Here is a 25,429-nt window from a genome sequence, read left to right as displayed (position 1 = left end):
TTGATCTTTATTTTCTATCTTTTCTTGAGCTGGTTTCATAACATCCTCTAAATCATAAACCTTTGCACAAGAGAATTTGGGAGCCGATGATTAATAAGATGCAGGACAAGATTAGGAAATGGACTATCAGATCTTTAAATTTGGCAGGCAGGTTGGTGCTTACAAAAGGTATTCTGCAATCAATCCCCATCTTCATGCTTTCAACCCTTCTAGCTCTAAAAGGAGATTTACAACAATTTAGAACCATTCAAAGAGACTTTCTTTGGGGTAAGGGGGAGGAGAGAAATAAATGGGCCTTGGTAGCCTGGGATAAGATTTGCAAACCCAAAGACCATGGGGGTCTTGGATTGGATGACCCAGAAGTACTTAGCAAAGTTTTAGGGGAAAAATTATGGTGGCATTGGGTAAAAGATCCAAAGGCTCAGTGGGATAGCATTTGGAAAGAAAAATACGCTAGCACTTGGCAAGATAATGATCACATAAGGCTGACTACCATCATAAAAGGCTCCCACATCTGGAATAAGGCCTGGGAGAATAGAGGCTTAGTGCAAAAAAATAGCTTCTGGGAAATCAGAGAAGGATCTTGCTTTGCTTTGGGAGGATAAATGGCAACAAGAACCTACACTATTACGAGAGGACTCTTTGGACCTCAAGAAAGAAACTGATACCAAAGGGTTTCTCAGGGTAAAATATTTTTGGGATCAAACCAATAATGAAGGAAAATGGAGAACCTAGAAGAATATAGAATTCAATGAGGATAACCCCTTGAAAGTAAAAGCAGATGCACTATTGACAATGTTGCATCAAAGGAAGATTCTTGCTTCAGAGGAGCATGACCAACTTAGATGGGACAACAAGAATGAAGGTACCTTCAATCTTAAGGAGGCAAAGAGCATAATCCTTGAGCTGGACTCCAATGTACCAGATAGGGTTTGGCAGAACCTATGGAGGCGTCAAGGTTGTATGAAGATTAAACTCTTCATGTGGCTGGTACATCATAAGAAAATTCTGACCTGGGAAAACATTTAGAAGAGGGGTGTTCTGGGACCCTCTAGATTCCAGCTTTGGGAAGCCCAAGAGGAAACAATGGAGTACCTTCTCAATAACTGCATTTTCACCTACAGGTTGTGGGATACGTTTGCCACAATTTTCCAATAGACAGTCAGGGACAAAGGAAGCATTATCAATACCTTAAATAACTTGAGACGTAACTTTTCCGATTATGAGTTTCTTCGCTTAGCTTGGGCTTTAACTACAAGCTTCATAATTTGGAATGTCTGGAAAGAAAGGAATAACAGAATCTTCAAAAATGAAAAAAGTTCCTCCCAATGCATAATTGAACAGATCTTAAGACAGCTTAAGGAGACGGTTGGCACTATTATGTGAAACTCCCCAAAGAATCCGCCTTCAGAAAATGAAATGTAGATACTTCTTTAGTTGGGTATGCAGGGGCTTATACCATAGGGAATGGACAGGAAGGTAATGAATCTGGAAAATAAGCCAGAATACTGGCATCTTCCCCCTCAGGGTTTTCTGAAATACAACATTGATGGGGCCTCAAAAGGCAACCTGGGTATTACTGGTTTTCGAGGGGTGTTACGGGATGAAAATGGTTGTATCCTTTTTATTTTCCATTGCCATTTGGGAAGAACTACAAACAATATGGTGGAACTAATGGCACTTGAGCAATGTTTAGATTTCCTGAAGTAGGATAATCTCCAGAATATTATAATTGAAGCTGATTCTAAGCTGATCGTTAACTCGGTCAAGAGAATCTACTATGGCACAAAGCCGGAAAAAGTCTCAAGACATTGGAGGCTGCTTCAGGTCTTTCAAAGGATCCAGCCTCATCTCTGATGCTTACATACCGTGAGTTTTACTCATGTGCGAAGGATGACAAATAAATTGGTGGACATTTTGGCCAATCAAGGGGTGCTCTGCATCAAAAGTAGGGTTAAGTTAAGTTGGAAAAAGCTACCTTAGAACATGTTAAGGGAGCAATGTCTTGATTAGGTGGATGAGGACAAGAAGGTGTTCCAAAATAGAGCCACAAAGACGAGGTCTAGTTGATTTGGATTCATTATGAAGTGTTATTTCAAAAGTGAGGTCTTTTTTGGGATGCAGGTCTCTGTCAGCCTCCTCAACCCAGGTAACAACAATCCAGAAGTCTCAGGGGGATGGCTAGAAGGAGGGATCTTCATCTTAATTTGGCCCATGTGCCCGAGGAGATGGGATGGTACATGGAGCTAGAGTCCAAAATTTCTCGGCAGACTCAAAACCCCCGCTTTAATTCCTGTGGTGGCTTTTTCACTCTCAAGGTGGTTTCCAGCTTATTGCATGCCAATAAAGCCGGAAGCAGTTTTTCGAAATCGGGATGATTCCACTCCCCATGCAACATGTGGCCAAGGGTGGGGAAGAATTACCACCCTCATTGTGCGGTAATTCTTGGGGCTTTTAATTGGAGCGATATGATCCTCAACCGTTGGATCAGGCAAGGAAGATCCACGACAACGAATAAATGTGCATGTTGGTGGGTCCGAAACAGAGGATATGTTTCATGCATATCGCACGACCTCTCTGGAATCGCGCGCAAATGGTGGATTTCGGGAGGTTAAAGTGATCAGAGGTTATGTCAAAAATGGACCCGATATGGTTATAAATTATGGACTATTGGGTTCATCAGGTCCGTTTTGTTTGTTAAACGGTGTGCTTGTTGGCCACCCGATATGATCTTCTTCCGCTAGATCTTTAGCTTTGGATCCATCGGTCAGTTTTGGACTGCTAGTTTGGTCTAGTGGGCCTGCGGCCTGGGGTTTGTTTTGTCATCTTGGGACCATGGGTTGGGGTAGGCTTGTCATATTGGTGGGCCTCACCGCTATGGTCACTTTTGTACACTATTTCTCTTTTTAATTGAATAGAAGGATCTGCTCTTGCCTAAGCAAAAAAATAAAAATAAAAATAAAAATAAAAAAATAAAAATTGTATACATATAATGTGGCACTAACAACTACTACACTACATAACTTAAATGATCACCTTGAGGCCTTATGTTTTTTTGACATGAAGGTTGAAAAAAAATGGACATGGAAAAATAAATGGTTTGGAGGAAATCCACTAGAAATAACTCAAAACTATAAGTATTTTAGAGTAAATTTAATGAAAAGATAATGTGGTATGAAAAGGACTAAATCGATGGTGGAATATATTATTATTATAGTAAAATTGGTGCATGAAAATGAAATTTTCATATTAGAATTTTGCCCCTTTCTTTAAAATATGATACCACTAATAATCCTCTATGGAAGTGACAAATGGGAACTAAGTATATCTGGAAACAAATGGAAACATATTAAGAAAGTACACAAAAACATGGTGATAATATTTTCAATATCAAAAAAAACCTAACTCTATTATGTAAAATGACAAGATTTTCAGTTTAAGTTATCCAAGATGAACCAAAAATAAGAAAGAAAACCTGGAATGCAAAGAATAGATTTAAGAGTTTGATAACAAAAATGAAAGTGTCTATCGGATAAAATGATGATGTAAATAGTCATGTATCACAATACTACAAGAAGGAAAAATAGATAAATCACACCAAAATAAGACAATAATACAACAGAAGCAACTAATATAGAAAATAACATGTCGAAGTGAAAAATACCTGAGTATTAACATTCCATGGGATGAAAAATGGTCATGTCACAACTAAGAAATAGTGTATACAATTTGACATGTCAATTACGAAGTTATAAGAAACCAAAAAGACTATGGGAGGAAGTTTTATGTCTAACGAGTTGAAATGGATGAAATGAAGAATCCTTTGTCCCACAATATGTGTCATGCATTTGGAATATGAAATTTTGGAATAGAGATAAGGAGAAAACATTTTAGGAGGAACTAATGAGAGGTGCACAAAGAATGTTGAGAGAATGATGTGCAAGGAAAGGTATAATTGATATTGTAGTAAAAAGGGGTGCAACCTTTGAAGTAGAAAAAATAAGACATAACCTAATTTAATAGGACAAATCCATGATTCGGGACACACCATTACTCCACTAGCTTCATTTTTTCTAGTTTCTTGATTTATACTTGTAGATATTAATACGCAATATAGGCTTTGTTTCCCCATCTAATAATTTAGTCTCACAATTTATTTATCTATTTATACATTTATCACATAATCAATTTAGAAAAATCATTAATATTATGAAGATTTATTCTTATTAGATTCCACAAATTCTACAACTGAGTATGGGAGAGATGAATTAATTCCTTCAATGTTCAACTTAGAGTTACACATTTCTCTTTTAAAATAAAAATAAAATATTCTCTAAAAAAGGTCATGTAAGTTGTGTGTGGGGTTAGTTTTGACTAAAAGCATTATAAAACATAAATAAACTCACTCTCACTATGTTCTCACAACCTAGCATAAAGAAGATGTGATAAAGCATGAAGAAGATGTGACAAAATATCTCTAAAGGATATTTTTAAGGCATTTATCCTATTTATGTATTAATAAATTAAATTTGATATTTGAATCTATTTATGGATTTGAAAATGTGATTCTGGTATATTTCTACATCAATTACATTTTCTTGTTCCCCAATGTTTAATTTCAATGACATAGGTCTTACCATGTATGTTCTTAGTCATGTATCATCGGAAAGGGATTGTTATGGAGCTTGTGCACTCATTTTGGGACTTCGTTCTTAACAACCCAATCAAAATTTCAACTTCAGTAGTTCAATATCATGGAAAAATGAGGAAAAGTTAATTTTTATTGTTCGCCAATGTTTACATCCAATGAAATAAGTCTTACCACGTATGTTCTTAGTCATGTATCATGGAAGAGGGAAAGAGGGATTGTTATGGAACCTATGCACTCATTTTGGGACTTCATTCTTAACAACCCAATCAAAATTTCAACTTCAGAGCTTCAATATCATGAAAAAATGAGGAAAAGTTAAATATCTTCTTAAACGGAATATTGGTCGGGGTATTTACTCTCTGTCCCATTATTTTACCTAAGCTTGAAATTGCATTGTGGTTGTGCCAACGATTATTTCAAGTCCAATTTTTATTGATAGAAGAGATAAGCTTTGCTTTATTTTTGAAATGGTTGGATAGATTAGAGGGGCATAATTTAGTTTGTTATATGATTTGGTTTGTTGCAAATATCATTAATTCTTGGAATAATTGAATTGAATAAAAATACATGATTTTCAAAATTCAAGCTAGTTCTTCGTGTTCTTCGTATTCTTCTACCCAATAGTCATATTGATGCTATATATCATAAACACTTTCAAATATTAAAACATATAAATAATATTTATTAAAATATAATTAAATTAAAAACATATTAATGCCATATATTATAATTACTTCGAAACATTGAAACAATGATAAATGACTCGTATAAATTTATCTTGCATCATAGTTTTAAAATATATATTATTATTTATATTAGTTTTAAAATATAGAATATTATTTATATTTTAATGTTAAATTATATATAATTGTGTGAAACTTTTAATTATATATAATTTTATATTTATATTTTATTAGTTATTTCATATATAATTTAAATTTAAGACTATATTTTAATAAAAAAATAAAAATAAATAAAATAAAGTTCATGTTTTAGTTTTAAAAATTAGTTACCATTTTTATATTTCAATTTAAATCATTTATATCTATAAATTATTTTCAACATGATTTTTTCATCAGAAATATTTGATAAATTTGATAAAAATATATTAATATATTTAATAAATTTCATAAAATAATATTAATAACGAAAAATAAAATTTCCCAAACATAATTCTTTTCTAAAATTTTAATAATAAATTAAATAAAGTAAGAGTAATAAGTGTAGGAGGAGAAAAACACAATTTTGAATATCTTACAACATAGTTTCGATCTTTGAAACACTGGTTTGAAATCCATGTGGATAATGCGAAGGTTCAATAAATTGAAAATGCTATCACATGTGATTTTTTCACTAAAATATTTTTTTGGGGCATATTCCCTTAATTATTCTAAACTCTATAGGGTTTGTGCCTCTCAAAATAACCTTAGCAAAATTTCTTCACTAAAATGTTTCTTGCATATTTCTTTAATTATTCTAAACTCTATATGGTTTGTTCCTCTCAAAAGAAACTCAAAAAATCTCTTATCTGCAATAACTGGTTACATGTACCCCACTCCATATAGGGATGTTTCTGAACAACTCAGAGACACAGGTGCTACAATGGTGGAGTTACTATGTTGCTCCAAAGTACCATATACCTACAAACATTTAGTGTAAATGTGTTAGAAAACCTACACAGATGAATCTAGGTAGTAAAGGTTGAACACATAGCTTTACAGAGCAAAAACACTAAAGGAAAATCGAAAGAACAAAAAGAATTATTGATTAATAGAAAATAGGTTACAATGCACATGATATACTACATGAGAGTCAACTAATACACATCATTGGGTGAAGATCCCAAGTTAATGCACCATAGTGGTGATCAATGAGAGGACTCAACACCTATAGCAAGTTCCGGAAAGAATTAGCCAGTTGCAGAGTGAAAGGAGGAGAAAATCAGGGAGTAAATCATGCAAAAAGGATCTTGCATGTAGTCCCATGCATGCATGGACAATCAAAGGCACCAATATGGTGAAGATTCCAATGTTGAAGCCTTACATGTTAGTGAATGCTCTGACTAAGTGTCCACATGTGCCAGTAATGAAGGTCCTAGGTGTGTAGTACCTCCAACACCCCCCCTGAACACCACAATGGGGAAAAATAGAAAATGGGCCCTGGCAACTAAGGCTAAAGGTCATCCAAAATACAGTGCAACTTGTACTAAATTTGAGGAAAGAGGGAAAACCTTGTGGGAACCCCCCCCCCCCCTCAAAATACAATGTAATCAAAAGAAAAGAGGAAGAAAAGACAGTTGCTAAGCAATTGTGTCCTTCACTCCAAGACATTTGCGCAGAGAGTGAAACTTCTGCTCAATGAATGTCTTGGTGAAGATGTTTGTAGTCTGTTCTAATGAAGGACAAAGCTTTAAATGAATGACCCGATCATGTACTAAGTCTCTGATGTAGTGCATATGGATCTCTATGTGCTTCATCTACTATCGCTATACTGGATCCCTGTAAAATTTGAGAGTGCTCTGGTTGTAACACCAGATGACAGTGGGCTGGTGGAACTGAACACCCAACTCAATGAGGATGTGTTGTATCCACAGAGCCTGAATGGTGATATTGACTACTCCTCTGTACTTGGCCTCAACTGAAGAGAGAGCAATAGCAGCTTGCTACTTTCTCGACCAACAGATAGGGCTAGACCCTAAACTGAGTGAATATCCGTAGGTGGACTTGCGATCAATGATGTCACCCACCCAATAAGAATCTATGAAGCCAAGGAGATTCAATGCAGTGCCTACTTCATAGTGAATCCCGAAGGTGATGCTACCCTACACATATCGAAGGATGCACTTGGCAACTTTCTAGTGTAGCTCATGCGGCTCCTGCATGTATCTAGGAACTGCCCCTACCACATATGAGAGATCTATTCTGGAGTGGGTAAGGTACAGTAAGCTTCCCACTAGCTGTCGGTAGAGAATACTGTTAACTAATGGAGTGTCCCCTCCATCCTCAAGGCAGACCCCAGACAGAAAAGGAGTCGGTGCTGGCTTGTAGTGAGTTGTGTGTAATCTCTCAAGGATATCCCGTGCATACTTAGCCTAATAGAGTTTGATGCCTGTGGCATCCTCGCTAATCTCAAGGCCAAGAAAGAAGTGTAATGGACTCATGTCCATCATCAAGAACCTATCATGCAAGGTCCTCTTGACTGCAGTAATGGCTGAAGCCAAGCTACTGGTGATTGGGAGATCATCCACATACAAAACTAAGATGAGAAGAGAGTCATGTGTCCTAAGCATGTAAACATTTGAGTCAGAATTACATCTTTCGAAGTTTTGTGATAAGAGAAAATAATCCATCTTTGCATACCAAGCTCTCGGGGCCTACTTAAGGCCGTAGAGAGACTTCTTCAGTCTGAAGACCAAAGATGAATCCTGAATGAAACCATGTGGTTGCTCCATGTAGACCTCCTCAGATAGGTCTCCGTGAAGAGAGGCATTCTTCACATCCATCTGATACACTTCCCACCCCTGGGCAGCTGTAATGGCAAGTGCAAGGTGTATGGAATCCATATTTGATACTAGAGCAAAGGTCTCATCATAATCAATGACATGCACTTACTAGAAGCCTTTGGCTACTAGCCTAGATTTTTGTCTGGTGATTTTCCCATCTGCAGCACTCTTGGTACTGTAGACCCATTTGCATCAGACAAGTTTCCTTCTTGGAGGAAGCGGGACCTAGGTTTGATTCTTGAGGAGGGAGTTGTACTCCTCCTCCGTGGCAGAATCCCAAGGGGGATGCCTAGCAGCCTTAGCATAAGACTGTAGATCAGAAGACTTAACCAAATGACAATGCCGAGATGGCATTGGTTCAGTGGCAGTGAGGACAAGAGGAAGCTCGATAAACTCTGAGCTAGTCCTCCGTGGATCAGAATTATCCCCAACAAGACCATTTCTAGCAGCTAGGTGGTCTTGTGCATATATCTCACTTAAGCTCCTTGTTCTCTGATTTATGATAGGGGAAGTTAATTCATTATTGGAAGCCTAATCTGGGCTTGGATGTGGATCATCATATGCATGCACTAGATTTGTATCTGAAGACTCTGTCTCTACATCTGCATGCTCTACCTCGGCATCTACATGGTCTGTATCTGCATCTGAGTGTACTGAGTCATCAACTCAGTCATGAGGTAGATAAATGGTGTTTACATGCGGCAATTGAGGTGCATGTGAGAGACTTTCCTCAAATTGGACACTTTGCTCAATGATGAGCTTGTCCATAGAGGAAATCAGGAATCAATATCCCTTCACACCATCAGGGTATCCAACAAAGATGCACTCAATGCTCTGTGGATCAAGTGCTTTCCTCTTTTCAGAGGGTATCCTGGCCCATTCTCGGGAGCCAAAAACACAGAAGTGGGTGGCCTCTGGTTTAGTGCCGCTCCAAGCCTCTAAGGGGGTCTGATCCTTAATAGATCTCTAAGGAGATTTGTTTTGTATGTAGTTAGCACAATTAAGTGCTTCAACCCATAGCTTTATGAGGTAGTGACTTAGCATGCAGCATGCAAGAAGCCATCTCTTTGAGAGATCGGTTATTTTTCTTAGCAACTCCGTTTTGCTGCGGAGTGTATGGAACTGTGTGTTGCAACTATATGCTGGAGTCAAGGCAAAGGTTTTGCAGTGTTGTGTTAACGTATTCCCCCCCATTGTCTGTACGGAGAGCTTTGATCTTTCTGTCTGACTATGTCTCAACTAGTTCTTTGAAATCTTAAAAGTGCGTGAAAACCTCAGATTTGGCCCTAAGAAAATACACCAAGTATATTGTGAGAAATCATCAATAAATGTAACTACATACCTTGCTTTGTTGATGGAAGGATGAGGAAAAGGCCCCATGAGATCACTATAGATCAGATTTAGAGGAGAGGATGCTCTACGAGTCTTGCCAGTGTCAAACGTTTCTCTAGGATGTTTGCCAAGGACATACCCTTCACAAACTCCTTTAGAGAAACTGATATTTGGCAAGCCTTCCACCATCTCATGCTTGCGTAGCTGCTCCATATACCTGTAATTTAAGTGACCAAACCTCTCATGCCATAGCCTACTACTATCATCAACATGTGTAAGCAATAAGGAGGATTCACATTCAATAAATTCAGAAAATGCATACAGTCTAGCTCCATTGTTTACCTCACCAGTTGCAATTTTGGAGTTGTTATGTAGGTCATATATGTTGACTACATCTGGAGTGAATTCCAATCTCTTTCCAGTGCCGGAATGAGTGATATGATAAACCGAAAGTAGGTTTACCAAAAGTTTTGGAACATGAAGCACATCTACAAAGCTTCTGTGTCAAAGTTCTAGTCTATCTTTTCCGATGACCTCAATAGGTGAGTCATCTCCCATGAGGATGGGAAGTCCCTTGTATGCATCCAAAGAGGAATAGACTTCCTTTGCAGCAGCGATATGATATGATGCACGAAAATCTACAATCCATGCATCAGGGAAGGAGTTAATTACAACTAAAGCATGAAAATTGTTAGCTTTCCCGTGTGGCAGATCCTCAATTTTCTTCCTGGCGCCCTGAGCGATGTGGTCCCCAAGGTTGTGCTTTTGAAGGATTTTTCCATTTGGTCAATTTGTTTCTTCATGCAAGAGGATTTTGAATGGAATTGTCAGTGACAGTAGGTGAATTTGTCTCCTTTCTTCCCTTTCTCATTTTTGGAGCCAGAGGAGTCATTGAAGGGCTCGGTGTACCCTTCCTTCTTTGGATGGGAATGTGTTTTTCCCTTGTCTTTTTGCTACTAATTTTTCTAATTTGAATCAGATCTGTGATTTTTGTTGTGGCTGCCATCATGCACAGCAAGTGCATGCGCTTTTGGAGGTTTGATTTTCCCCATGCCAATGAGTTTATCTTGCTCAAAAGTGAGGGACTCCATGTACTCTTTGAGAGAAGGCATAGTGTAGGATTTACCTGTTGCTAGCCTTACTGAATGAAATGTAGACACAAAGAAGGAGTATTCTGGTCCGAGCTTTGACATAATAGAGAGAACTTGGCAACTATCCTCCTTCGATTTGTCAATTCCTCAACCCCTGAGTTGCAGTAATAGATCATTATATTTGGTCAAGAAGTCTTGAATTTTGTCATAGTTTCGTGGATCCAATGGGAGCAGCTCCACTTTGAGCAGATGTCCTTTCACTTCATCCTGTTTCCCGTAGAGTTGTTCAATTTTTCTCCAAATCTCATTGGGAGTACTACAGGAAGATAGATGAAACTGCAACTCTGGGGAGATGCATATGCATATGGATCTGTGGGCCTCATCCATGGGGTTGAGGTACTTGGATTTCTCTATGGCTGAAGTGGGTTCCACTTCTGCAGCCATGGTAATCATGTACAACCCTTTCTGACGAAGGTATCAAGCCATTTGGTCCTTCCATTCGTGATAGTTGTACAGTGCTAGGACTGATGCTTTGGAAACTCCATTTTTCTGTCAATCTTCGATCTCCAAGCTGTAATACCTACAAAATAAAGTAAATGTGTTAGAAAACCTGCACATATGAATTTAGCTAGTAAATGTTGAACACACAGCTTTGCAGAGCAAAAACACTAAAAGAAAATCGAAAGAACAAAAAGAATTATTGATTAATAGAAAATAGGTTACAATGCTCATGATATACTACATGAGAGTCAACTAATATGCATCACTCGGTGAAGATCCCAAGGTATGTGCCATAGTGGTGATCAATGAGAGGACTCAACACCTACAACAACTTCCGGAGAGAACTAGCCAGTTGCAGAGAGAAAGGAGGAGCAAATAAGGGAGTAAATCATGCACAAAGGATCTTACATGTAGTCCCATGCATGAATGGACAGTCAAAGGCGCCAATCTAGTGAACATTCCAATGTTGAAGCCTTGCATGTCAATGAATGCTCTAACTAAGTGTATGCATGTGCCAGTAATGAAGGTCCTATGTGTGTAGTACCTCCAACATTTAATTGCATTGTTAACAAAAAAAAATGAAATCCATGATAGTAATTAATTAATATCGCACTGAGTTGGATCACCTAGATCTTTGTAAGACAAACTTTTTAAAAGATTGTAAACTCAGAATGACTAATGTCCATTTTCTTACATTTTGAATGTTTCGTAATTGAGATATTAAACATAGAATCTAGTGAAATCAAATAAGTTGGCACATTTATACTATCGGTGGCAACGAAAAAATTTATTCTAAGAAATCGTACATCTTGGACATAGCATGATATTAACAGTTAAACCAAAATAGTTAACTATAATTTTCAGTAATTGTCAAAAAAAATCATGAAAGAGGCCAAGCCCATCAAAAACTTGATAGTAACAAATTTGAAACTAAGATTTTACGATTAGCATTCATATTTTCATATATCAATGTTTCTTGATAAATTCTGTAATGTAAAAGAAATGTTGAAAGTTTTGTGCTCTGAACTTATGTGATTGCAGATTCCGGATATCTGGTTGCATATTCCAGAAACCTAATGATAGGAGGAATGTAATCATTCTCACGACAAACAGCCAGTTACTACAGTAAATTTAAACACTGCACAGAATAATTTCTGAATTTTTTTTTTTAACGGTACAATAGGACAAAGGGATTGTTTAATTGTCTTATCTCTTCTATTACATTCATATAATTTTAGGTTTGTAATGCTTTAATAGATTTCACCCCTCCTTTTTTTTAAATCTCCGTACATAGCCTCCTGTTTACCTGCAATTACTTGACTCTTTAACTCACATTATTATTTTATGTCGTTACTGTTTTACATGGAAATAGAAGGGAGTCTCTCACAACCAAGTTCTTGGTGATGACCACTTTTTATTATTAATGAAACGAGGGACCGGGTATGGCAAGGCATGCGCTAACAATCTGAATATGAAACTGTTGCCAAGGTCTTTATTGACATCAAAGTTAAACCCTAAAATTATTCCTCTTTATCGCCAATATACGTATGATGCGGTTTCGAGAGCGGGTGAGTGTTTTTTGGATTCGTGTGTACATTACATTAAAGTTAGGAATACTATGGTCATACTACGGTCTATTTTGTGTTGTATTTATGTGGTTCGGCTGCTAGATGTTCACCATTAACCCTGCGGTAATAATCAATAATCATCATTCAAAAGTGACAATTACGAATAATTTATCAAACCATGAACCGGGTTAGTATATTTCATAATTTATTTCTTGTGTTTAGGGTAATATTGCTACAGTTTTTGTATACATTTCATCTCACAAATTTCTTTTATTTGTATAATGCTACTTCCAATTGCTACATGTAGCAACTTGTATATTTTAACATACCCTATTCACATGCACACACCAATTTTTAGAAGCTCTTACAACAATATTTTCAAGATAGCTGATACCATAGTTACCAAGTATGCCCGAATCATTGTAAAAATCACAGAAAATTGACAGTTTGATTCGTATATGGAATATTTTGATAAAAATTTGATCCGTCATAGTTTATAGTTTATGACACGGATTTATTCTTCTCCTAGACCAAACTTCTTCTCCGACTATCTTCATAAGGACAAACACAATAGATCGCTAAGCTAAGACACCAATGTCCCAAGAAACAGAAGAGATGAAGGAGATGCCAAATAAAGGAAGCTGGAAGACTGTAGAGAAAAAAAAAAGAAAGCTACAAAACCGGAGATGCCAGATAAAGGAAGCTGGAAGACTGTAGAGAAAAAAAAAGGAAAGCTACAAAACCAATCTCGCCAAGAAATACGAGGAGCCAGACAATTAAAAACTAAGAAAATTATAGGTCCCGATATACCAATTTGGTCTCAATGGACGTTAACCACTATCATCATCATCATTAAATTGCATGTCTGGAACGTTAAATGTAGTTAATATTAAACGCAAATTAGATGTAAATGGAGGTGGATGTAAATGGAGGCACGATCCCATGTAAAATGGAAATTAATGTTTATACGAAATTTTATTGGATTTCAAAATTTTAGTGTTTTTTTTAATAGTTTAGAATATTGAAATATAAGGGAAAAAAATCAAGAAGTTTGAGCAATTTTTATAAAAAATAATTAATTTTTTATATATATTTATGTTAAGAGAAATGTTATAAAAATAAGTTTTGAATATTTAATTTTTAAATATGTATAACTTATAAAAGGGATTTTAAATAAAATCATAAATTAAAGAGAGTTTTGAGTTTTGAATATTTAAGTTTTAATTATTAAAGGATTTTAGATAAGATCTAAACACACAGGGATCTAGTTTAGAGTTTTTAAAAGCACAAACATTTTGAAGATAAAAATGTGGTTGTGGTTAGTAAATTGTAGTTTTAAAATTGTTTATATTAATGCAAATTATTTAAAATATTTAAGTTATATATATATATATATATATAGTGTTAAATTTTTTCATACTAATTTTTATGTTACCTAATCTAATTTGAACTTGATAACTATGAGTGATACTATGTCTAATCCTTAAAAAAATATTGTAAAAAAATATATATATTTAAGATATATAGTGTTAAATTTTTTCATGCTAATTTTTATGGTATCTTATCTAATTTGAACTTGATAAATATGAGTGATATTATGTCTAATCCTTAAAAAAATATGGTAAAGAAATTGAACCACTTTCTTGTTTCTATAGTCATACAAGAAGTGAAAAATAAAAACATCCTAAATTCAACATAAACACTTATCTGAATAGTGTAAGTGAGCACTGAAAATTTGATCGTTAGCAATGAGCGAAGCCTTGATGTTACCTAAGGTAGACTTGAGACAACTATGCTCTGTGAAATCCTGGTGTTTCCATACCCTTATGGCTTTGCTATCAGAGTCAGGGTACATAAGCCTGTCTGCTGCAACTACTTATGAGTTTATTTTCTCGCTCGACTTGAGCATTGAATCAATGCATCTAAAAGCTTGAGGGGATTCAAGGGAATTTAAGGGAAGAAGATTTTAGGGAAACATTGCATAAGGGTTAGGAGAGGCCTTGATGAAGCATCCACGAGAGAAATTAAAGAAATCATAGGCATCTAGAGAGCCAGAACTAGTTAGAATGTTCTAGTTAAGTCATTTAAGCACCAACAGAACAACGATTTCAATTATCGGTTGTCATAAAAAAGGATTCAGTTATCCTCAATCATCGAGGTTAGTATCACTTATATGAAAAAAATAAAAATTTAATAGCCTAATACACAATCTTGATGGTGTATGAAAATTTAAATGAACGTCTTATTATGTAACTAGTATAACTTGCATTTGCACCAGATGTTGCAAAGGAAACACTCTAAGTATTTCCAGTGACACTTGTATATGTGTTTGGATTTTGGACAAGTTTGTGCGAGAGTAGTTTTCCAAGGCTTATGACCAATTGTAAGATGCCTTTGAGGGACACATAATATCAAATTGGCAAAGGACCCTCCCAGTATCATAAAAGCTCATAGTGTTGCAACCGTATTGACCTTCCACTGTATGGTTGCATTTGTTTTTTATTTTGAGTTGATGATGATCAACACCCAAACATAATGCATACTTACTATGTACGTACCCATATTCTCATCATCATTCTCAATAACTTTTTTATTCGAGAACAACGATAGTAAGTAGAACAAAGTGCCCATGTGAAGATACAATGGTAAGAATGAGGATAGAAATACGTTGGAGATAAAATCATATGCTCTAGATATGTAGCCATTTAGAAACACAAAGGATAAATGTTTTGGCACCTAGGTTGGTCATTTGGCTACAAATTTGTGAATATGAAGAGATTTTCTTACTGACTTAGATGATAAAAAACCAAATTTGGTTGTGCCTTCCAGGGTAGTATACTACAATAGAGAATATTTTGATGAAGCCTTTGTTGAGGAAAATGAAAATGATATAGACAAATTGAGAAGCAAGCATTTTGAGTTCCACAGATTGAATGTTTCTCAAAAATCTTCTATAGTTGGTATAATGATTGTTGTTAAATCACTTGGTTGGAATGTACAAAGTGGGAAATGCATTGATATTGATATCTATACACATGTAGGATTCCCTCTATAAAGAGAGTATGTTGCATGTGGAGGGAATGTTGCATGAAGCAACTAAAATACTTAATGATGTAGTGAAAAATGGAGAGGTGGACAAAGCATCCTAAATCATGTTGATGTTAAAAAAAGAAAAATTATTGAAATCTCCATCTTTGTCTATTCTTCACCAAATTGTAACAGTTATCATATAATATTGCAATTTGTATTTAGAGGCTTTCTCTTTTCTTATTTTAACTGAAGAAAGGAAATAATAAAAGAATGGAAACTCGAGTTTTTTCTTACATGTATCCCCATCAAAATCATTCGTTGTGAGAAAATTAACATCCTCCACTTTGGCAATCTTACAGGAAGAAGAAAATGATCTCTTTTATACCACACAGGAAAAGGTTCAAATTGAGCAATGATACACCAACTAATCAGCATTTAGCGGATCAATTGACATGCATAATTTCTTGTTGATACAATGAAAATAAACATATAATCAAATGAAGCTTTGTAATCCAAAGTGCTCATCTCCTTCTCTCTAGTTATCTATGCATAGTTGGTTGTGGCATAAGGTAAGAAACTCGAACAACATGAGGAGCATGTCCTAGATGAAGCATTACATGAGTGCCAATAGTAGAAACCATAGGCCCAGCAATGGGCTGACCAACTGTAGCTCCATTTACATGAGGAAGCCCTAGCTAAGAACCATGATTAGCAAATTTCCCTGCAAAGACTAAAGATTGATTTCCTTGACCAGTTATAGGTCCTTGTGGTGTTGATACATCACTTCCATTCACACTAGTAATATCATGAATGCTAGATCAACTTTTGTCCCTGTTCACTGAACTCAACTGAATAAAATAAACTTGTGCATGATTAGCCACCTATGTGGGAGTTCAAGAAATAAAAAAATCCTTGAGATGCTCCTCCAATCACCTTTGCCAAATTTTTCGAAGCCAAGAAAGAATATCATGCATCAGAAAACATACTCACATTATCATTAAAATCATCCAAGGTAAAATATTTGATGTCCTACTTTTTCCCAAACATTCCTCCATCTTGAAGAAAGTCGATTTCAGCATGTTCTCATCTATCAACATTTTTGAAACATTTCTGACTACTCCAATACCACCAAACACAACAATGAAAACACAAAATGGATTACAACATTGACAAATGTTTCACGACGTTGTACTATATGCCTAGTAGTAGGGGAATATGGGGTTATGACCCTAGTTATAGGTGTGGCTAGGATACATTCTTTTTCACAGTTTCCTTTTACTTTTCATTCTCTATTTGGTGAGATTGAAGACATCAACTCTCAAGCATTCATTAAGCTTAATAACACCCAACTCTCGAGCCCTCAATGTTCACTTTGGAAATGGATATATATAAAATATTGAAATAAATAAGGATTATTTTCCATTGACTGTTATATTAAGATTCAGGAGAACATTTAAGGTTGCTTAGCATAATAGTCTATTCACCAATTCTTTTGGTGATAAGTAATTTATAACAATTTAACCCAAACAAAACGAGTTGCACAAGCTTATGGGGTTGGGGGAATGGAAAGATGTGAGGATGAGTTTATGGTAAAGGGCACACTTTCAGAGGGCAGCACCATAGGTGGTGAAATAGAGAAGGTACATGGATGAAAACCATAAAGCACAAGTAGCACATAAGGGACAATTAGTTGGAAGGTTTGTTCCCAACTTGAGATTGAAAAGAGAAACTTCTCTTGATTTTATTCATTTTTTATGGGGAGTAGGAGATGATAATTTGGCTACTCGAGGTTCCTAGGCCATCTCACAACTTGTCTAAGGATAGCCAAGAATGGTTTTAGACCACTCCTTGTATTGAGCTTCTAGAAAAGAGGGGGAAGAACACGTTGGAAAATGTCATTATACAACACAGAAAAATACAAGACTAGAGTAAAAGAATGTCCCAATATATCCAAGGACTTTCTTCAATAAATTGGGTATTATGGGACCTACAAAGACTATTTTCTACTTCAAGAAATCAATATATAAATGATCCACAAGAATTGCAAATTTTCACAATTTGTGAATATTGAAAGGCTTCGCATCACAATTACCACTAACCAGACTCACAGGTTGAACTCACGGGTCACTGATTCATAGAGAAACTATCTCCACCCATTTTCATTACTCTCTTATGTATATTTTCAACTATAGTTGCCAAGTTTTTTTCCAAGAAAATATCAAATTCTTGACTTTTTTTCCTAGCCAGTTTTATACCAAGCCAAGTCATCGTACATCAAAGTTCACACATAGATACTTGATCTATGATCCCATTTAATTTGCCCATAAAGTAAGCTTTTTCTACTCTATTACGTAAGTAGATTTTTTGTTCAATCAAATATAATGCAGAGAGATGTCTTAAATAACCCTTATTTACAGAAACCATGATTCTACCCAAATATTTATATTTCCTAGTTTAATATTCAAAAATACCCACAGGAGATGAGAAATGATTATTTGACAAAGCACCTATTTGCATAAGGAGTCATTTAAGGGAAGATCTAGAGTGTCTCCCCCCTGAACTCATTTGATCAACTCCAACTAATGTATGCAGGCTCTTAGAGTGCCTCAAGCCTACTTTAAGAGTCTTTCCTTTAGCAACATCTTTTTCTTTTAACGATAAACTGTCACAACCTAAGTTAGGTGGCTTGAAATTTGTTTATTGAATTTATCGGATGAGGCCTCACGAAATTAATCAGATAGGAGAAATAGAAGCATTGTCTTTCTAAAAAGTTTCAAAATATTCACCATAAAGAAAACTATCGCAAAAATCGAATGGTTCAATCCGATTTGTTTATTTTCATGCAGCAAATGGAATCAATTTAGATAGTATGTTCATATCCACATCCTGCCAATCAAAAATATCCTCATTAATAGCACATCGGGAAAATCTCATGCAGTCACTCTTTGTAGGAAAAATTCATAACTTGATTGGTTTATAATTTATAAATAACAACTTCTCCTATACTGAACCCTCGGTTGACCCTAAGGGCATAAAGCCAGAGTGCTAGTCAAAAAAATTGTGAAAGAGACCCAATTGCAAGCGAATATAAGGGTTCAATTTTAACATAATAAAAAGAGTGTTTTTGTGTTAGGTCCCCATAATATTAGTGATCCCCCCATTACTATTGTTTTTGTATCCCTTATTTTTATTATTGTGCCCCTATTGTCCCCATATTGTTATTATTGTGCCTTTATATTATTATTGTTAAGTCGGCTTGGTTATATTGTGACCTCGTAGACTCCTATATATAGAAAGGAGGTTTTGTCATTTGAATCATCTAGGAAATGTTCATTTGTGTAATGTAAAGGAGGTTGCCTCCTCAAAGAGGCTTATTTCTAAGGCGTTGATCTATCTTTTATATCTTTTTGTGAGATGGTTTCATAACATTTGGTATTAGAGCTTTGGATTCTAGGGTTTTGCTACTCCAAACAAGTCATCATGGCATTTTCGCTATAAATTTTTTTCCGCAACGTTTTAGAAGCTAAAAAAAAACCCATTTGGGAAGAAATAGTTGTGAACTTTGGGTCCAAATTTCAGAGTTTTTCTCGCTATATTTGCGGAGATATGATCTGAGGAAGTTGGTGTTTTTGTAGACTCCCAAATTACATTCCAAACAGGTGACCTGGAGAAAATATTCATAACTTTTGTTTTAAGCATCAGATTGAAATCTCATAAGAAGTTACAGAAAGAGAATGGCCTATAGTTTTCTGTGTATCAGTTTCAGGTACTAAGGACAAAACAGTGACACGTGGCATGTCATACAAGTTCGCTCTACTGAAGTACTCTATAATCAGGTCACCGTGGAAGATTTGGCATAACTCTTCCGTGGAGAATCCAATTTTGATCAGATTGGTGGCAATGGAAGGAGGAGGCAGAGGGTTACTGGAGGTCACGATTTCAGAATTGGGAGATCCAAAATTACAGAGGTACATCAAATTCAATATCAAGCTCCTACAAAGTGAAAAAAGGTGTGTATTTTTTTTTAAATTTCTGTATAAGCTTGGTTTGAAAAGTTACTTTGAAAGGGATTAGTGAAGCATTATTATCGGTAATTGATGCCCTGAAGAAAGAAAATGGACACACCTAGTAATAAACTTGAAAGATCTACCATGACCCATGAAGAAGAGGAAGAAATGCAACATGATATATAAATATTACGAAACCAAGTGCAACAAATTTCACTGACAGAAAAGGTTAAAGAAAATAAGATGGATGGTTTAAAGAAAGACGTAGAAGCTAAGATGGATGGTTTAAAGAAAGGTGTAGAAGCTAAGATGAATGACTTGGAAGCTAAGATGGACAACACGGAGGCTAAGATGGACGGTGTGGAAACTAAGATGGACGGCATGGAAGCTAAGATGGATGGTGTGGAAGCTAATATGGATGATTTAGAGAAAGGCATGGAATATTTGCAGACAAATATGAAGACAGATTTGATAAAGTTTTTACAATGAATTCTTACTAATGGCGAAAGAGTAGTAAATGAAACTCATAATGAGAACAAAATAAATGTTAATCATGATTTCATAGACTCTAATGTTGGATCAAAGAACCACCATGTTCCAAAGATTGATATGAGGAAGTTTGATGGCAAGGATCTTGGAACATGGATACTATATATGGAGCAATTTTTCAATCTCCATATTGTGCAAAACACACAAAAGGTACGCATTGCAATTTTATTTTTGGAACCAAATCAGTTTATATGTTATCAATGGCTTTTCTCTCGTAGAAAAATTGTCACTTGGGCTATTTTTATGGATGAAATGATAGCACATTATGAGGATACAAAAAGAAACACTTTTTTTATCCAAGTGATAAATCTCAAACAGATGGGTTCAATGATGGAGCACATTGAGGACTTCCAAAAATTGAATATAAGGGTAAAAGATATTCAAGAGGAGAATAGGATTGATGTGTTCATAGGGACCTTAAAATATAACATCCGACATGAGGTTCGCCTTTGGGAACCAGATCCATTGGAGAAGGCATTCAGGTTGGCAAGAATAATGGAAAGAAAAATCATGGCAACAAGGAAGCCCACCACTCACAATCATAAAGATGGAAGTGTTACTACCCCTAGCCATCCACAACCTACAAGGTTGACACCACAACAATTGGAAGAAAAAAGAGCAAAAGGGCTTTGTTACAGTTGTGATAGAAAATACACTAAAGGTCATAAGTGTGCCGAGAGGAAATTATTTTACATAGATTGTAAAGAGGAGGAAGAAAAGGAACAAGAAACATCAAAAGAAGAGGATATACACCATGAACAAAATTAAAAAAAGAGAGAAATGAATCTGACTGTATCTCGTAATGTATTAGCTGGAATTACTGCTCCTCAAACTATCAAGATAGAAGGGCATATCAAGAAAAAAAGGTAATAGTGTTGATTGATTCGGGAAGTACCCATAATTTTATTCATTGTAAGATAGCCAAGGAATTAAATTGCTTCCTATGTCCAGCACCAGAGTGTGAAGTGATGGTTGCAAGTGGAGGAACCATAAATTTCTCGGGAAAGTGCCATAATATAAAGCTATCCATGGGAGAATATGTATTGAATAACCCAATGCTTTCCATTCTAGTGGGTGGTGTTGATGTTGTACTAAGAGTCCAATGGCTACAATCCTTGGGTACAATAGCTTTTAATTTTCAAGAACTTTTCATGAAATTCTCTTCAGAAGGAAAGGAAGTTGAATTAAGGGGTATCGCAGGGAAACCAGGAAAGATAATCAGCTCTAACGGAATGACAAAGTTTCTAAAGAAAGAACAATGAGTCATAATTGCACAATTATGTCCACTAGAGGTTCCGCCTCCCACCTATTCATGATCATGATCATGCTATTAATTTGATTCCAGGAAGTGTTCATCCAAACATGAGGCCTTACAGATATCCCTATGTCCAAAAGAGTGAAATTGAACGTATGGTTGTAGAAATGCTAGAGGCTGGTATAATTCAGCCTAGTCAAAGTTCTTTCTCTGCTCCAGGTATTATTTCACAAGAAGGATGGATCATGGTTCATGTGTCCAAATTATAGGGAGCTCAACAAGCTCACTACTAAAGATAAATTTCCCATTCCTGTCATTGATGAATTATTGGATGGATTGCATGGATCAATTTACTTCACCAATTTGGATCTTCGTTTAGGATATCATCAAATCAGAATGAAGACTGAAGACATTCCAAAAAAAACATTTAGAAGTTATGAGGGTCATTATGAATTTTTGGTCATGCCTTTTGGCCTTACTAATGCACCTTCTACATTTCAAGGTTTGATGAATTCCATTTTCAAACCCTTAGAAAATTTGTGTTAGTATTTTTTGATGATATACTAATCTACAACAAGTCTTGGAAGGATCATGTCCAACATGTTGAGATGGTTCTCAAACTATTGGAGGAGAAACAATTATATGAAAAAATTTTGAATTTTTTCTTTGGAGTACAAGAGGTGGAATATCCGGGTCAGATTGTATCTCATGAAGTTGTTAAGGTAGACCTTAGCAAAATTAAAACCATTAAGGAATGGAAAATCCCCAAATCCATAAAGAATCTATGAGGATTTCTCAGGTTGACAGGGTATTATCGCAAGTTTGTTAAGAATTATGGGAGAATAGAAGCACCTCTAACAACATTAGTGAAGAAAGATGCATTTTCATGGACTCCAGAAGCAATGAAGGCCTCTGAACATCTTAAAGAGGCCATGTGCCAAGCACTAGTCTTAGCTAAACCAGACTTCACAAAAACCTTTATTGTGGAATGTGATGCCTCAGGAAATGGAATTGGTGCTATTTTAATGCAAGAAGAAATGCCCATTGCTTTCGAAAGCTGTCCAATCAAAGGAAAGTATTTACACAAAGCTATTTATGAGAAGGAAATGTTGGAAATACTACATGCACTTAAGGAATGGCAACCCTACCTAATGGGAAGACACTTCAATGTAAAAACAGATCATGATAGTATTAAATAATTTTTAGAACAAATATTATCTTCAGAAGAGAAACAAAAATGGGTCACAAATATGTTGGGTTATGCCTTTGAAATCATCTACAAAAATGGGAAGCAAAATGTTGTGGTAGATGCACTCTCAAGAAAGGATGAAGATGTGGAAACATTTCTTTACGCCATTTCTATTATCCAACTAGATTGGATAAACAAAGAAAATGATGAATGGAAGAATGATGAGGAAGTGTGGGCACTCATTCAAAAGATACAACAAGATCCCAGTACATCTGATACACTTATCTGGAAAAATGATTCGTTATGGTACAAGGATTGGTTATACCTATGTAAGAATTCCCAACTCAAACAAAAGATTCTTAGGGAATTGCACACCTCTCCCTTAGGAGGGCACTCGAGATTTCTAAAAACCTACCACAAGTTTAAGAAGGATTTTTTTTGGGATGGCCTTAAATCGGATATTCAAAATTTTATGGCGGAATTTTTGGTTTGCCAACAAATGAAGTTGAAACAATTAAGACTCCACAACTATTACAACCTTTATCCATTCCAAGCCAACATTGGGAGGAGGTTTAAATGGATTTTATCATAGGTTTACCCAAGTCCGAAGGAAAGAGTGTTATCATGGTGGTAGTCGATAGACTTACCAAGTATGAACAATTTTTTGCATTATTTCATCCATTTAAAGCAAGTACAGTTTCTACTGCATTTATGGAAACAATTCAAAAGCTACATGGAAACCAAAAGATTATTGTAAGTGACATAGATCCCATTTTCACTAGAAATTTTTGGACAAAATTATTTTCTTATCTTGGTACTGAGTTAGCTCATAGCTCATCTTCTCATCCTGAATTTGATGGGAAATTTGAGATAGTAAACAAATGTTTGGAAGGATATCTTCATCGCTTTGTATTTGATAAATAGACACAATGGGTCAAGAATGGTGGTATAACACTTCCTTCCATACTCCAACAAAAATGACACCATTTATGGCACTTTATGGATATCATCCACCATCCATCACATCATATTTAAGAGAAAATTCTAAGGTTCAAGCAGTGGAAGATCACATCGAGCATCAACAACAAGTTCTCCAACTCTTAAAGGATAACCTCACCTTGGCACATAATAGAATGAAACAATAGGCAGATCAGCATCGCAATGAAAGAAGTTTTGATGTAGGTGATTGGGTATTCCTATGGCTAGAGCCATATAAACAAATGTCCCTCAAGCAAGCTAAGAAGGATAACAAATTATCACCAAAATATTATGGTTCGTACAAGGTGTTGCAAAAGATAGGTATTATGGCATACAAATTGGAGCTTCCTGTAGCTTCTCGAGTGCACCCTGTTTTCCATGTTTCATGCTTAAAGAAGGTTATAGGTGACAAGCTTATAGTTCGGACAATATTGCCAAAACTTGATGAGGAAGGAAAAATCATATTGGAACATGAAGCAGTCAAAGAAACGAGAACTAGACAGCTACAAAATCGATCAATTTCAAAGTATATCATCAAGTGGAAGAACTTTCCTGTTGAAGATTCTGCATGGCAGGATGAGAATTTTATTCAGAAGCATATAGAACGACTCAAGTGTTGAGGACAACACTTTTTTGAAGGAGAGGGGCATTTTAAGTCCCTATATTGTTAGTGATCCTCCCATTACTATTGTTGTTGTATCCCTTATTGTTATTATTATGCCCCTATTGTCCCCATATTGTTATTATTGTGTGCCATAGAATCCCTCTATTGTTATTTTTATGCCTTTATATTATTATTGTTAGGTTGGCTTGGTTATATTGTGACCCCGTAGACTCCTATATATGGAAAAGAGGTTTTTCATTTGAATCATCGATGGATTATTCATTTGTGTAATGTAAATGAGGTTGCCTCCTCGAAGAGGCTTATTTCTAAGACGTTGATCTATATTTTCTATCCTTTTGTGCGCTGGTTTCATAACATTTTAGAAGAAAAGAAAACAATAACATCAAAAAACGCAAATGGTTATGAATTTGCATTTGGTTTTCACAGAGACAAAAGGTAGAAAACCCGTGCCAAAATGTTTTTCCTTATAATAATAACTGGCCCACAAGAATATAACCTAGTGGCAATTTGTAGGTCAGATCAATAAACTAGTGATAAAGAATCCTAGACAGCTATTATAAACTTTGAAGCTCTAAAAATCCTAGAAAAACGCAGACCCAAATCAATATAGATTTGTCACTATAATTTAATATATCGATATATTAGATAAAAATGGCAGAAGAAACTGTCGAATGGACTGAGGCCAAGTAAATACCATTAGTTCGTACAGTTATTACTAAAAATAAAATTATTGGAGAGAGAAGGAATCCATGGCTTAAATTTTACCTGTGTTCTTCCTCGGTCCATGGAATTCCCTTGCGATGTTCCTAGTCATATTTGGAGCTCCCCTTTCCTGTTCCATTACTTTAAGATGCCATATTTGTATAACCATAAGAATGGGTTCCCCCTTTCTAGGTGCTTTCGTTATCAGCATCTCGCTCTCCATTCACCATCAAGTACATCAAACAAGAACACATTTCCTGAAAATTAGGGCTTGGATCATAGAATGAAGTCTGGAAAACCTCTTGCTCAATGACAATATGTTCGACATGTAACAAATTGTTCTCAATCTGATGATTCTCTTCAGTGGAAATATGGCTAAGACCAACTTGAATATCTCCTCAAAAAGCCTCTTCCATACAGATGGCACCATTGGAATCTCTTCTCTACAT

General features: G+C 35.7%; 1 pseudogene; it reads right to left on the bottom strand.

Moving 5' to 3' along the window:
• Positions 1–16,214: 16,214 nt before the first annotated feature.
• On the bottom strand, positions 16,215–25,210 carry LOC149158977 (transcription factor MYBS1 pseudogene; annotated as a pseudogene).
• Positions 25,211–25,429: the final 219 nt, after the last annotated feature.

The sequence above is a fragment of the Pinus tabuliformis genome, chromosome 5_2 (assembly GCF_031772625.1).
Source record: "Pinus tabuliformis cultivar Carrire ecotype Pingquan chromosome 5_2, CPIR1, whole genome shotgun sequence".
Lineage (NCBI taxonomy): Eukaryota > Viridiplantae > Streptophyta > Pinopsida > Pinales > Pinaceae > Pinus > Pinus tabuliformis.
Note: the sequence above shows the minus strand (reverse complement) of the source record. Positions and strands in the feature narration are given on the sequence as shown.